At 38.5% G+C, this 14,206-nt stretch overlaps 1 protein-coding gene across 2 annotated transcripts in view; it reads right to left on the bottom strand.

The window, feature by feature from the left end:
* Window positions 1-14,206, bottom strand: part of FIGN (fidgetin, microtubule severing factor) — a 124,879-nt gene that overhangs the window by 32,100 nt on the left and 78,573 nt on the right. The window lies entirely within an intron of this gene.

Below are 14,206 nucleotides of genomic sequence, written 5' to 3'. Positions count from 1 at the left end.
TAAAGTAACATGTCCTATGATAACAAAGGAAACCAAATCGGGGGGGAAAAATGTCTGGTGCTGACTTCTGGCATCTAAGACTTAATGGCAACACATGTCTTCTTAGTGCCTCTCACTTAAAATGGATAATGCATGTGAAGATAGACAAAATTGTAGGTTCAGTTGTATAAAATATGATTTATGCCAAAATAGATCTGAGAATGCCAACTACAGAATCAATGACAAGTTTTAAACTCCTGAAAAGAGGAGAGAATTCAGGAATTATTTAACTTTTTTTTTTTCTACCACAATGTGGACCACAATTTTTTCTTACAAAGCTTTACATTTTTTATTTTCCTTGAGAAGGCCCTGGGAACCCAACAAAATGCTGTAACTCCACAGAGAAAGACATATCTTAGTGCATATTTTTAGCATGATTTGACTTTTGCCATTAAAAAAATGAAATTGAAGTGCCACTAATAGAATTCCAAGTAAACAAAGCAGCCACAGAAAGCACAGTGCCTCAGTGTGCTGGGCGCTCCATCAGACAGTCATCTGCAAATGGACAACTTTAATTCGATTCCTGGCACCATTGGCTGTGCTGAGAATTCTCCTATCTCTTCACACCAGGGGTTTGCTCTTTTAAGCATTGCTCCCTGAAGGGAAGGAAAAACTAGAGAGGGAGGATTTCCAATGACCCTGCACAGATGAATGGATATGTCAATGGTGAATATTGGTTCAGCTTTGAAACAGGGAATCCTGCAGTGGTTTCGCAACTCCAAGCCCTTCTACGCTAGTGTGATTGTAGCCAAAGACTTGTGTGAGCAAGGATCTTTAAAGGATCGAGGCAGAGAATGAGAAAGTGGAAACACAAGCAGAAAAGAAGACAAAATGCGTTTTAAAAATTAATGATAATTTAAATGTTTGGGAAATTCAATTCTTGAGAGGCAAGCACGATAGTATTAACTCTTGTGTTAGTTGAGCCTTACATTGAAAACTTGAGGCTCTGAAAGGTAAATTCCAAAACATTAATTGCTCATAGAGGCTATTAGTAACGTGGTGTCCCTCTCACAGTTCTTGCAAGACAATGAAATACTGAAGCAAGCACTTTGAATCCTCTTATTTTCCCTGCCAGTTTTTATAAAGAAGGCATGTACACAGAAACAAGCAAAAGGAGGAAATGTCAATTCCATTTTGTTGGAAGATGAGATTTCAGTTAATCATCTTGCAATGGGGTAGATGCAAAAATTGTGCCTGAGTAACTTCAGAACATGAATTTATTTTCACATGCTTTCTGGTTAGTTTTCATTCAGCTATCAATCAATCAATTATGCTGTGACATGATATAATTTCCTAATCATGCTAATATTCCTACTTTTATCACTATCAAACCTAGAGCACATACATTTCAATGAGACAGAAGTCTAATTATTTAAATATGCTAGAACATATTACATCTCCAAGGCTGTTTCCTTTATGAGTTTTTCTCCCCTAAAAAAAAACCTAATTTAATTGCAAAGAGAAAAGTATATTAAACAGCGTTATACCCCTCCAGTAAGCAAAACTGGTGTTGTACAGAGTCCAATCACTATAGGGTTTTTATGGATCCTTATTTTAAATTAATGTTTTTGTTTGTTCCTGAAAATAGCAAAATAGAATTTGTGTCACAAAATAAATGATAATCATACTCAAGGTAAAAGATAAAATACTTTTATTTTGTTTTCCAATGCTCTTGACCTGAATAAAATTACTATAGGGATTAACTAGGAATTGCTTTATATCCCAAACATATGATTTTGCATTATTTCTTACTAGAGGCCTGGTGCGCAAAATTCATGCCAGGGGAGGGGGGTATCCCTCAGCTTAACCTACTCCCTCTCCAATCTGAGACATCCCTCTCACAATCCAGGACTACTGGCTTCCAACCGTTTGCCTGCCTACCTGCCTGCCTGATTGCCCCCTAACCACTCCCCTGCCAGCCTTATTGATGTCTAACTGCTCCCTGCTGGCCCGATTGCCTTTAATTGCCCTCCCCTGCTGGCCTGGTCACTCCTAACTGTCCTCCCCTGCAGGCCTGGTCACTCCCAACTTCCTTCCCCTGCCAGCCTGGTTGGCCCTACCTGCCCTTCTCTGTCAGCCCGATTGCCTCAAATTGCCCTCCCTTGCTGGCTTGGTCACCCCCAACTGCCCTCCCTTGCAGGCCCAGTTGCCCCCAACTGCCTTCTCCTGCTGGCCATCTTGGGTCCACATGGGGGTAGCCATCTTGTGTGTTGGACTGATGGTCAATTTGCATATCATCTCTTTATTATAAAGGTTGTGGGCTTCAATTTTTTTTCTACACTAAAAAATTTCATACTTGAATTATTATATCAAACTGCAGAGAAAAGTTTACAAGTTTTCTAGCAAGACCACTTCTGTGATGCACATGTTGAAATCTATTATTACAGGTTTTGTTATGCAGATTATTTTAAAGGCAATAAATCTATACATAGTGTAGGTTACACATGGAAAACATATACATCTTATCTCAGATCTTTATAAAGAGAAAAAAATCAGACTCAATTGCCAGTTTTCACTTCCTACAGTGCTCAGAAGCCCACTCAAACCTTAGCTATCGCTCACGCATTTTCTACAATACAACATGTTTCAATGTATGTACTTTCAAGACACTCATGAAAACTGCATTCTCTTTGGTGGGGAGTGAGCACAGATATATAAAACCGAATAGGAAACAGCAACACCATAAACAGCAACAAAAATCTAAAAGGCATTCTTCTCAAGTACAAAATCAATTATTTTTCAAGCCATAAAAGTCTCTTCTTAATTTCTCAGGAAAGACAAAAATCCAATAAGATTTTTTGTACTTTACCTAAGTATTTCTTTTTACTGTTAATGTGACATTCTAATATTTTAAGTTTTTATAAATAAAGAATAGACATTAATATGCCATACATAATGTAACTTAAGTTGATGTGTTTTTACAGAAACTTTATTATTATTAATTACCATCCAAGTGCTGTCCTTAGTGCTACAATTATTACTCAGCATGCTTAAAAATTACTTCATGTGAAAACTACTGAGAGCAAACACACACTTGTATGTGTGCACAGGAAGTGACTCCTGCAAGCACTTTTCTATTGCCCTTACACTCCTTTGTAAAATAAAAATAAAAAAGTTTTTGGAGGAAATTTCCCTCTGCTTGAGGATTAGCACATATTTATAAAATAGTAACTTAAACTATGAATACAGTAACATGTTTAGTCAAATTAACTGATACAGAAATACTGAGCTGGAAAATTTCACAACATTGAACTAAGGAACAATAATTAGAGAATTAGAAGATTCGGTCTTTTTAAAATCATTTTTGTGAAAATCTCCACTGGTTATTCATTTCATCATTTTCTTTCACCAGCACGCCCTCTCACCCTGCCACCATAACTCATAACTCTGTGTGTATATGTGTGTGTGTGTGTGTGTGTGTGTGTGTGTGTCTGCACATGTATTTCTACATTTAGATTTCGATTGTTTTTATTTTATACATTTCTGCACAGAAAACAAATAATAATTTGTAACCACTGACTTTAAATCTCTTTTACACTTTAAAGAGTCTGTACTTAGAAAGCAATTTGGTTCATTTCTCTGGAAATGAAGTTCTTCTAGGAGGAACAGCTCCCTTCTGGCTTGGAGTTCCATTATAAATCACAACCTCCTTACCGGGAAAAAACAATCTAATTGTTTTGAATCTAATGCTAGCTCTTTGAACTATATTTAGTTACAGGGAAGATAGGGTTAATAAAAACACCTAAGTAAAATAATAGTCTTATGCTAAAGACAACCAAATGAAAATCCCTCAAGATGTACTTGGTCAAATATTTAGAATGAAACTAATATAGATGAGTTCTGGCCCTTTGACCCCCAAGTCTCCCAAACAGTGATAAATAGTGGGGCTCCCCAAAGAGTCTCTTCCTCGTCCCTTAACAGACTGTTTGGCATCAAGTGCTCAGTGGGCCGGAAACCCACAGCCAGCCCGGGAGGGACGGCACAGACAGAACCATGTTTGCTCTGTCAGAGGTGGCTGGTTAGGGTGACACCAGCTCTTCACATAAACCTGCTAAGCAGTGCTTTACCCAGAGGACTTCCTGAAACTGGGAGTTCCAGTGAAGTTCACCTACTACACTATATGTTAATAATGCTGGAGAGTCAGCTTTATTAACTCTGTAGTAACTTAATTGTCCTGATTTTTATATATATATATATATATATATATATATATATATATATATATATATATATGTATATACACACACACACACACACACACACACTGAGTGGCCAGATTATTATGATCTTTGAATGTATAATAATATATAATATATATATTATATAATTATATATATATATATATATATATATATATATATATATATAGCCTGGTGCATGAATTCATGCATGGGTAGATGGGTAGTGTCTGGCCAGCCTGGCAAGGGGGGGGCATTGGCAGTTGGCCAGCTTGCCTGCTGGTCGAACTCCCAATTGAGGGAACAATTTGAATATTAGCCTTTTATTATATAGGATATACACTGATTATTATGCATTCAGAGATCATAATAATCTGGCCACTCAGTAAGTGTGTGTGTGTGTGTGTGTGTGTGTGTGTGTATGTATATGTATATGTATATGTATAGCTAATATTCAGAGAGGAAGGGAGAGGGGGAGAGAGATGGAAACATCAATGATGAGAATCATTGATTAGCTGTCTCTTGCACGCCTCCCACTGGTGATCAAGCCCAAAACCCAGGCATGTGCCCTTGACCAGAATCAAATTCAGGGCCCTTCAGTCTGCAAGCCAATGTTCTGTCCACTGAACCAAACCAGCTAGGGCCCATCCTGATTTTTACACTTTGATTTAGAGTCAAGGATTCTTAAAGGAGAATCTCAGAAATCAATGAAAAAAATTAATAGCAGAAAAAAAAAAAAAGAATCCCAGTTTCCTATCACTGAATCACATAACTTGAAGGGTCTTTGGAGGCCATTAGTTCAGTCCCTTCATCTTACACTTAAGAAGCCTGAGGTCCAGAGTTCTTACATCTCAGCAGCAGCCAAACCAGGATTAGAGAACCAAGACCTCCTGCATCATCCTAAAGAGCCTTCTGCTATCTGGGTGTCTTACACCTTTTCAGAAAATTAAAAAATCACACCCTGGAACACAATCATAATTTCAAATATAGTCCTCCAGGATCAAAAGAGCTGGGAATCTGATGAGCAAAAAGAAAATAGGATTGCGATAGGATTATTATGGCAGTAAATCCCATAGGTGGTGTCCTTAAAATAAAATCAGATTCAGTTATTACAAAACATTTTCCTCAGAATTATACTATGTGCTGTGTTACAAGTAGGGATGAGCTTATCATTCATGTTTCACTTACAATCTAGTAAAGTCTTAAGCCAATCCTATATAATAAAACCCTAATATGCAAATTGACCAAATGGCAGAATGACTGGTTACTAAGACGTGCACTGACCACCAGGGGGCAGATGCTCAGTGCAGAAGCTACTCCCTGGTGGTCATTGTGCTTCCATAGCGGGAACAAGGCTCAGCCAGAAGCCAGGCTCTCAGTTGGTGAGCACATCAGCGGTGATGGGAGTCTCTCTCACCTCTGCTCTAGGTGGGTGATAATGAGAGAGGGGTCCTGAACTCTGAGAGGCCTGGACTGTGAGAAGGATGTCTGACTGGGCCTAACACATCAGGCAGATATCCCCTGGGGGGTCCCACACTGCAAGAAGGCACAGGCCGGGCTGAGAGGACTGCCCACCCCCACAGTGCACAAATTTTGTGCACCAAGCCTCTAGTGTTTTTATAGAACCCATGTTTTCTTGACCATTCAGGCCAAAAATATTTCTAACATGGTCCATGTTTATGCATTATGATGTGTTTCAACAGTAAGAACACTACTCTGCCAAAATTGCATTATTAATCTGTTATGGTATAATCAAATACCAACCTAATTTGATAAGAATCATTTAGGTGTCATTTGGGGTGAATGAAATATTCTTTCTCTGTCACTACAAAATATTCTGACTTAGATCACTTGGGAATGGTTGAATCATGACTCCCAGCATGTGAAATACCCATTGAAAGTTTATTTTCTGAAAGTATCTTTATTCTCCAGTCATTAAGGTTTAGTTTCACACACTGTTAGGCTAGGCTGATGTTAATGACTAGTACCTAAGTGACCCAAAAGAAATTATGACTGCTTCCAAAAGCTTGTGGAAATACTTGTAAACCCTGTGGGACAGTGACAACAATGCCAAATTTAGGAGTAAAGAAGTCTGAGTAATTAGTCTCAACTCTACTAATTAGTCGTATTCACATAGCCCTTGATCATTTGTTTTCTCATCTACAAATGGAATTAGCTTATGCTATCCCTAAATGTTATGCTAAGAAACTAACTCTAGGAATTGGATAAATGGAAAAATAGGAGAGTGTTTGTATGTTTATCTAAGATCACCTAGAAAGCATAAAGCAGTGTGGGTACTCAAAGGAAAGAATAACTACTAATGCATGGTTATAGATTCCAGCAGATCTCTTAGTTCTCAAAGGCAGATACTGAATATAGTTAGTCTTTATAACACCAGAAGCTAGTACACTTATTGGCACATCATAGGTCCTCATTAATTATATATTGGATGAATAAGTAATCAAAACCTTACAATATCAAAAAGTAGCATTCTAGATAGATGGAATGCTACATGTAAAGGCTTTGGAGGTTTGAAAGGATATGATATGTTCAGGGAAAGAAAGAAGTGTGCCTAGATCACGAGGACTGTGGAATAATTGTGGTAGAAAATGAGATTGGTTTCCCAATCAAACAGGGCCCTAGCCTTAGTATCCAGAACACTTTACATCTGAGCAAAATGGGAGAAACACTCCACATTTTGAATATTAGGCATCAACATGCAGAAGAAAATATAGAACATACACTCACAGTGCTAAGATATGTCAAATGAAGTGCGGCTGATGGAAGTAGCATAGCAAATTAGACTAGGAGAAGGCAATTGGGTGTTATGCTTCCTGGGCAGAATTCTGTACCTCTCATAGCACATCCTCACTCCCAAGGCTACACTGAGCTCAGCCATGGTTAACAGAGGAGTCCTTTGTGTCACTGACTATGCGCTGCTGCCCCCGCTACCTTAGTCTCACTTCCTCACATCCTAGTGGGTATGGAGGCAGGTCCCTCTTTTTTAAAGACATTTCCTTTCCCTGGGAAATGACACATGGTCATGTTCCAGAAATAATGGCTCTTCAGGTAAAGCTGGTTGGAGTTACAAGAAAACAGAGCCTATGTTTTTCTTAACAAATCTCTTCTGATATGTCTACTTTAAATAATGAACTTTAGTAAAGGTTCTAAAAGGAAATAAACACTTGCGAATAACTCAGTTTTCCAGCTCCTTTGCTCCTGGGGGACTATATTTGAAAATAATTGTAACTAATTATGAAAGGACGTAAATGAGTGGGCCCATAGAATGACCTATTATTTATTTGTTACAATGCTAGTCACTACATATGGTATAACAAACTTTGAAATTGAATGTAAACTGTAAGCAACACTAAATTTATCAGTGTAGTTATAAAAGAAATCATTAGTTAATCATTATTTGTTCTCCCTGATTACTTACTACTCTTATCTCTGATAAGCCACAACTTTGTAAAAATGTCTTGAGATGCCAAATATAGTTATACAGTTTTGGCTTTGGAGAGAGAAATTATTTTATAATATTTTTTTCTTCATTTGCTATGTTTTTAATGACTCCAGTCGTTTATAGGGAAAAGTTGGCCATTACTAAAAAGGGAAACATTATGCATTTTCTTGTCTTCATCCACATCTAATGTGTATATTTCACTTAGGAAGTTAATGAGACATTTCTGCATTTTATGGTTAATGTTAGGTACTGTTTAAAAGATTAAATGAAAATATTATACTACTGTGAGGACATTAACCTCTCATACAAGTTAAGAATGGTTTGTCTTCTAAGAGTTCCTTAGGTAAGTCTTCTCACAGAAGTGTTTTAAATGCAATAGTTACATTTGCTGGTGAGTCCAGAAAATGATGTAAGTCCCTTACCTAGAGGGTTATGGTTTACTCTGGCTTAGCTTACTCACATGAAAGCACTGTAGCATGAAATAGGAGGTCTGAGTTACAATTATGCCTAAAAGACACACGTGATGGGGTCCAAAGCTCAACAGTTACATAAAAAAAAGGTATATATGCCCAAGTCAGTCATTCTCCAATTTCTGTAACCTGGGGGACAAAATTTCCTTGTACATGTGAGTTGAATCTTCAGAAAATTCTAACTGTAATAATAAATGATTAGTAAATCCAGAACATGGTCTGTATTTGCATATTTAAATTGATCACTGTCATGTACCAATTTCCACTTCAAATTAAGGATGGAGATTATGATTTTTATCAATTCTGTTCACAACTGTATTAAAATAAATCTATAATTTGTAATATGTAGCTTTTGTTAAATAAATGAAAAGCTTCCTTTTTAGTCTGTTGAAATTTTACTTTACTGCCAAGTCAGAAGCAATATAAATTGAATAAATTCATCTGATTTAAAACTTTCAACTATATTATAGAGTTAACTTAATATAGGACTACCATATAAAGAAATGCTTTTGTTCTACTGCACCCCCTTTTTGTTTACAAAGACTAAACTGACCCATGTATTGTGATGTGTATTTTAAAGTCACAAGTCATTGTTGCCATGTTATTAACTCTCATAATGGAGACTCTAAAGTATAAAATGCCTTGGGAATTTATGCATGTCATTGAAAACATATACTAAAGTAATAGCCTAAAAAAAATCAGGGGCTCATAAACAAAATTTACTTTCAAGCCATAGGAGTACTGGTATGTAAAAAACTTTACAATGATAAATATGAGCACTTTATCTCGTTTCATTAAAAAAAAAATACAGCTGTAGTGTGTTTCAATGAAATGATAATAAAGTAAAAGTAATAAGAAAATAAACTTTAGTGTTGTTTATAAGTCTCATATATATATGGACTACATAAGCATTTCATTATAAACTTTAGGTCAGTTAGGTAACAGACTGTTGGGACAGGATAAAAAGGGATTGCTGCCAACTCTGTTGACAATACATTGATCTCACATTAATTTGATTGAAGGTGGCTTGCCAACACATCTCACTTTCCCCATTGAGAGCGCTCAGATAAGAAAAACACAGTGATGCTTAGCAGATAGGCTTGGTGACACAATAAAACACAAAGCATTGCAGGAGTGTAATTATAGTAATTACTTCAGAAAAGAGAGCAGATACACTGATGGGAAGAAGTAAACATCGCCACTGCAGTTATGGGAGCCCCGTTCGCTTTGGTAAAGACACAGGCATCCCAGCCAACCTGGCAGTAAGAACACAGAGAGCTCTCCGATTTACAACACAAAGCACTAAAGGTTACCAAATGGCCTAAGCATTGGCCAACATGCTTGAACAAAGGTCTCTCTCTCTCTCTCTCTCTCTCTCTCTCTCTCTCTCTCTCTCTCTCTCTCTCTCTGGATGAATTCAGTATATCAAATAGATTAGTCAAACATAGAAGCCCAGCCTTCCACAATTAAAACTAAGTACAACCATCCGGAAAGTTTGCCCCCAGAGGAATGTAATCTGTAAATGCTTTTTAAAGCTGTTATTTTGTTGGTTGTGCAAAATAAATAATGTGAGGTATCCAGTTCTCTGAGGTCACCATCCCCTGAGACCAGCTGTAGAGGCAGGACGGGTTCATGTATGCAATTAATTAGATACATATGATCCACCGGCATCAAAGCACCCAAGAACTCTTTCTTAATGTGACAAAAATAGGGGAAAATTCCACCTCTCCCCGGTTCATGGGACTAGAGATACGAATGGAAGGAAAAACAGAGTTTGAAAAGGGCCCCGGAACTCACCTAAGGGAAGCCTTGCCTGCCATTCCTGAAGAAACAGACTCCCGCACAGCATGGCCTCCTCAGCACAGCAAGTGGAGCAAGAGCAGGACTGGAGCCTAACTCTCCTGACTCCCAGTCCTATGTTTTCCCACTGCAACTGAAGTGCTTTTCAGTAACAAACCCAATAAAATATGAAAAATTACTTATGTAAATTTGCACTGTGAAAGCTACTATAATTTGGAAGTACTTAATCATCTTATTTGACTGTGACCAGCACCCTGTGAGGTACATAGAAATATTTTTATGTCAGAAATACATGTGCTCATTTATGTAGACATGTAAAAAGGGAGACAAAGTGGAAGAGAGACATGCAAAGAGACTGAGAGAATGTGGGTGCCTAAGAGACAAGAAAGTGCGATAGGTGACTGCAAAAGCCAAACAAAAAGTGGCACACACACACACACACACACACACACACACTCAGGTATACACACTCAGGCACAGGCAGAAAAGAAGAGAGAGACCATTAGGGCTTAAATGATTTGCCCTCAAAGAGCTGTGCCTCAACCCAGTTTTTTTTTTTTTTTTTTTAAATATATTTTTATTGATTTTTTTACAGAGAGGAAGGGAGAGAGATAAAGAGCTAGAAATGTTGATGAGAGAGAAACATCGACCAGCTGCCTCTTGCACACCCCCTACCGGGGATGCACCTGCAACCAAGGTACATGCCCTTGACCGGAATCCAACCGGGACCTTTCAGTCCCCAGACGGACACTCTACCACTGAGACAAACCGGTTTTGGCTCAACCCAGTTTTGAAATACAAATTTCCCTGCTTTTCCACAAGAAAGGCACCATCAAAAGCAAAAGTGAAATCAAAGTGCAACTATGTAATTTTATTTCTGGTTGTTCTTTTGCTTTTGGCCCCCAAGCGGGAAGGGTGGAATCTTCCTTAATAGAATCAAGGAAATGGCCATTGTCTAGGCGAGAGGGTTACCTAAGTCTTGCCTTGGGAAATAAAATATCAAGAGAAACATTTTCCCCCCTGTCATTAGGGATTTCATGAACTCTACAATAAATGCAGGGTTCTTAGCCTGGGATTCGTGGAAGCAACTGACTGTATCTATAAACCTTTACACTGTTGGCAAAATGAAGAGCTTATGTGCATTTTCTAGAAAGACAGTCCATCTGATTTGCAGAGGTTCCTTACTCAAAAATATTGAGCTGTTGCTTTATACGTTTGTGGAAGCACTTGAAGACATATGTACTTTTTTTTTGTACATCAAAAATTAACCACCTGAATAATTTAGAAAGCAATGGTAATTGATCTTTAGTGCTACCACATCCTAAACATTCTTGTTTTGGGTTTAACTGAAAACTACCTTCCCATTCTTTTTGCTCCAGCCACCTTTTGTGGGACTCTTATGTATGACGATAACATCCAGTTGGTAGGCTTCTTTGTTAATTTTTTTTTTTAAAACAAGTCCTATATAAGTAATACAGCACTTAATTCAAGTATATTCTTAATGGGAGGCTCTACTCCTCAACATTGGAACAAACTGGCTTAAGTCTAGAGCCATGGCAGTCATCTCCCATGTCGATACCCATAAAATTACCAGCATTCTTTGCTTTCAAATTGAAGCACGATTATAAACAGGACTCTCCTAGACTGCTACCTAAATCATGGCAACATGCTCTGGACAAAGAGTTGGAAAAACCATACTGTGATAGCCAGTTTCCAAAATTTCCTCTAAGGAGCCACCCATCCCAGCCTTCTGTAGTCCTCTCCCACAGTGATCTGAGTCAGATCCTCATTCCCTTTCCCCAATAGAATGAGCAGAAGAAGCCAGTTCCAGTTGTGAGCTTTTATACTTGGGGGTGTGGGTGGGGGGGCTAATCTTCAATGGAAGAGAGAGGCCAGCTGAAGAGAGAGGCCAGGTGGAGAAGACAGTGAGAGGAAGAGGGCCAAGATTAAACAGAGGGAGGCCCAGCTGTGCAGCATTGTCCCAGCTGAGCTCCGCCTTCCTGCATCCTGCAAGGTACCAGGCACATGAGTGACATTCTAGCATGGCTGCAGCTTCAGCCAATATCACCTTGAAGAACTGCTCAGTTGTACCCAGACAACCCACATTATCATAAAAAGAGTAAATCGTTATTGTTTAAAGCTACTAAGTTTTGGGGTGATTTGTTAAGCAACAATACATAACCAAAACTGAAGTTAAGGATAATATGGCATGAAGAGTGGGTTTACAAGAGGAAATTTAGAAGATGATAAAGTGTAATTCCAGCTTATCACTGTTGGGAATGAAAAAATAACATCTATTAAGTACTAACTAATTTGCACACCATTTGTTCATGAAACTTCATCACTACACTGACCAAGAGAGTTTGAGTTACATGCTGCCCAAGGTCATGAAGCTACAAGGTGGGGAAGCCAGATGTTGAATACATATTTGATTTTATGGCCTCAATGTACTCATCCCATGTAGCCTGTGAAGAGGGAGGGAGGGAAGAAGACAGGAAGACAGACATACAGAGCAGCTTGACAATTATTTGTGACGAAAACCATTCTGAAACATATCCATAGTGGGTTTTTTTTTTTAATATTTTATTGATTTTTCACAGAGAGGAAGAGAGATGGATAGAGAGTTAGAAACACTGATGAGAGAGAAACATCGATCAGCTGCCTCCTGCACACACCCCCCCCCCCCCCACTGGGGATGTGCCCACAACCAATGTACATGCCCTTGACCGGAATCAAACCTGGGACCTTCCATTCCACAGGCCGAGGCTCTATTCACTGAGCCAAACCGGTTTTGGAGTATCCATAGTTTAAAAAATAGAATATCCACCATTATTAGCCTGTATTAACTGTTATTCATCATTATTACTAATATCTACATTGAAGTGCAATGTGCTGTAATAGAATAAGCACTTGGAGACATGTAGGATTACTTGATTCCATATTCAAATGATCCCAAATTTTCATACATATATAGAGTTGGGCAGAAGTAGGTTTACAATTGTGAGTGTGGGAAACAGAGTTTGTTCCTGTATTATTACTTACTAATTACTAGAGGCCAAGTGCATGAAATTTGTGCACTGGGGAGGGGGTGTCCCTCAACCCAGCCTGCACCCTTTCCAATCTGGGACCCTTCGGGGGATGTCGGACTGCCTGATTGCCCCTAACTATTCTGTCTGCCAGCCTGATAGGCCCCTAACTGCTCCCCTGCTCACCTGATTGATACCTAACTATTCCCCTGCCGGCCCGATTGCCCCAACTTCCCTCCCTTGCAGGTCTGGTTGCCCCCAACTGCTCTCCCCTGCAGGCCATCTTGTGACGACGTGTGGGTGGCCATCTTATGATGACATGGGGGGCCACCTTGATGTGAGGGCGTGAGGGTCAGTTTACATATTACCTCTTTATTATATAGGACTAGAGGTCTGGTGGTTGAAGAAGGGTGATGACAGAGCTATGGAGTTGCCAGGCAAGGGGAACTTAAATATTTTGTCCATTTTTATGTTCTTGATGCAATAAAAGTGTAATGCTTGTGAAAATGAGAGCAAACCTTAATTAAGAAAGTTTACATGTTAAAACAGATGGTGGCCACTGTGTGACTCAAACAACTACAATAATTGGCATCACCTCTAAGCTCAATTCATTCTCTTTAGGAGATTGAAGAGACCTTTGATAGCAAGGCATTACATCATCCTAGTAGGCAAACGCATATGAAGTATAACACGAGATCATATTATTGTTAGTGTTGAGACACTCAGCAGATTAGGATTGCTCAAAAAGTTTCTAAAATGCCAATTAAAAAAAAATTAACTCAAGCAAAACTTAGGGTATTCACTGATCAAAATTTGTACAGCTATCCTTTAAGGACATCCACAATTACTACTGTCATACCTCCAGTTAGGCAGTTCAAATTGGTTAAAACTTGGTAAATAACTACTTGGCTATGGTTTGAATGAAGGTCATTTGCCCTTCCATTCACATCTCATATAGCACCTTTTATACACATATCTTGGGGTCCTTTACAAAGAATACTAATCAAGATACAAAATACAATTGTAGCAAATAATCTTGTCACAAGTTCCATTACCCAGTAAAAGCTAAATAAAAAATAACAGCTTTTCTGCCTATATTTAAAATTTTATATCACTTAGTGTCAGGCAATTTAGAGAAGAGAATTCTTCAAAAGAGACAAAGGTGACAGGAAAAGATCCATTAACACACACACACACACACACACACACACACACACTTCACCAAATGAA

This window comes from Pipistrellus kuhlii, unplaced genomic scaffold (genome assembly GCF_014108245.1).
Source record: "Pipistrellus kuhlii isolate mPipKuh1 unplaced genomic scaffold, mPipKuh1.p scaffold_m20_p_7, whole genome shotgun sequence".
Lineage (NCBI taxonomy): Eukaryota > Metazoa > Chordata > Mammalia > Chiroptera > Vespertilionidae > Pipistrellus > Pipistrellus kuhlii.
Note: the sequence above shows the minus strand (reverse complement) of the source record. Positions and strands in the feature narration are given on the sequence as shown.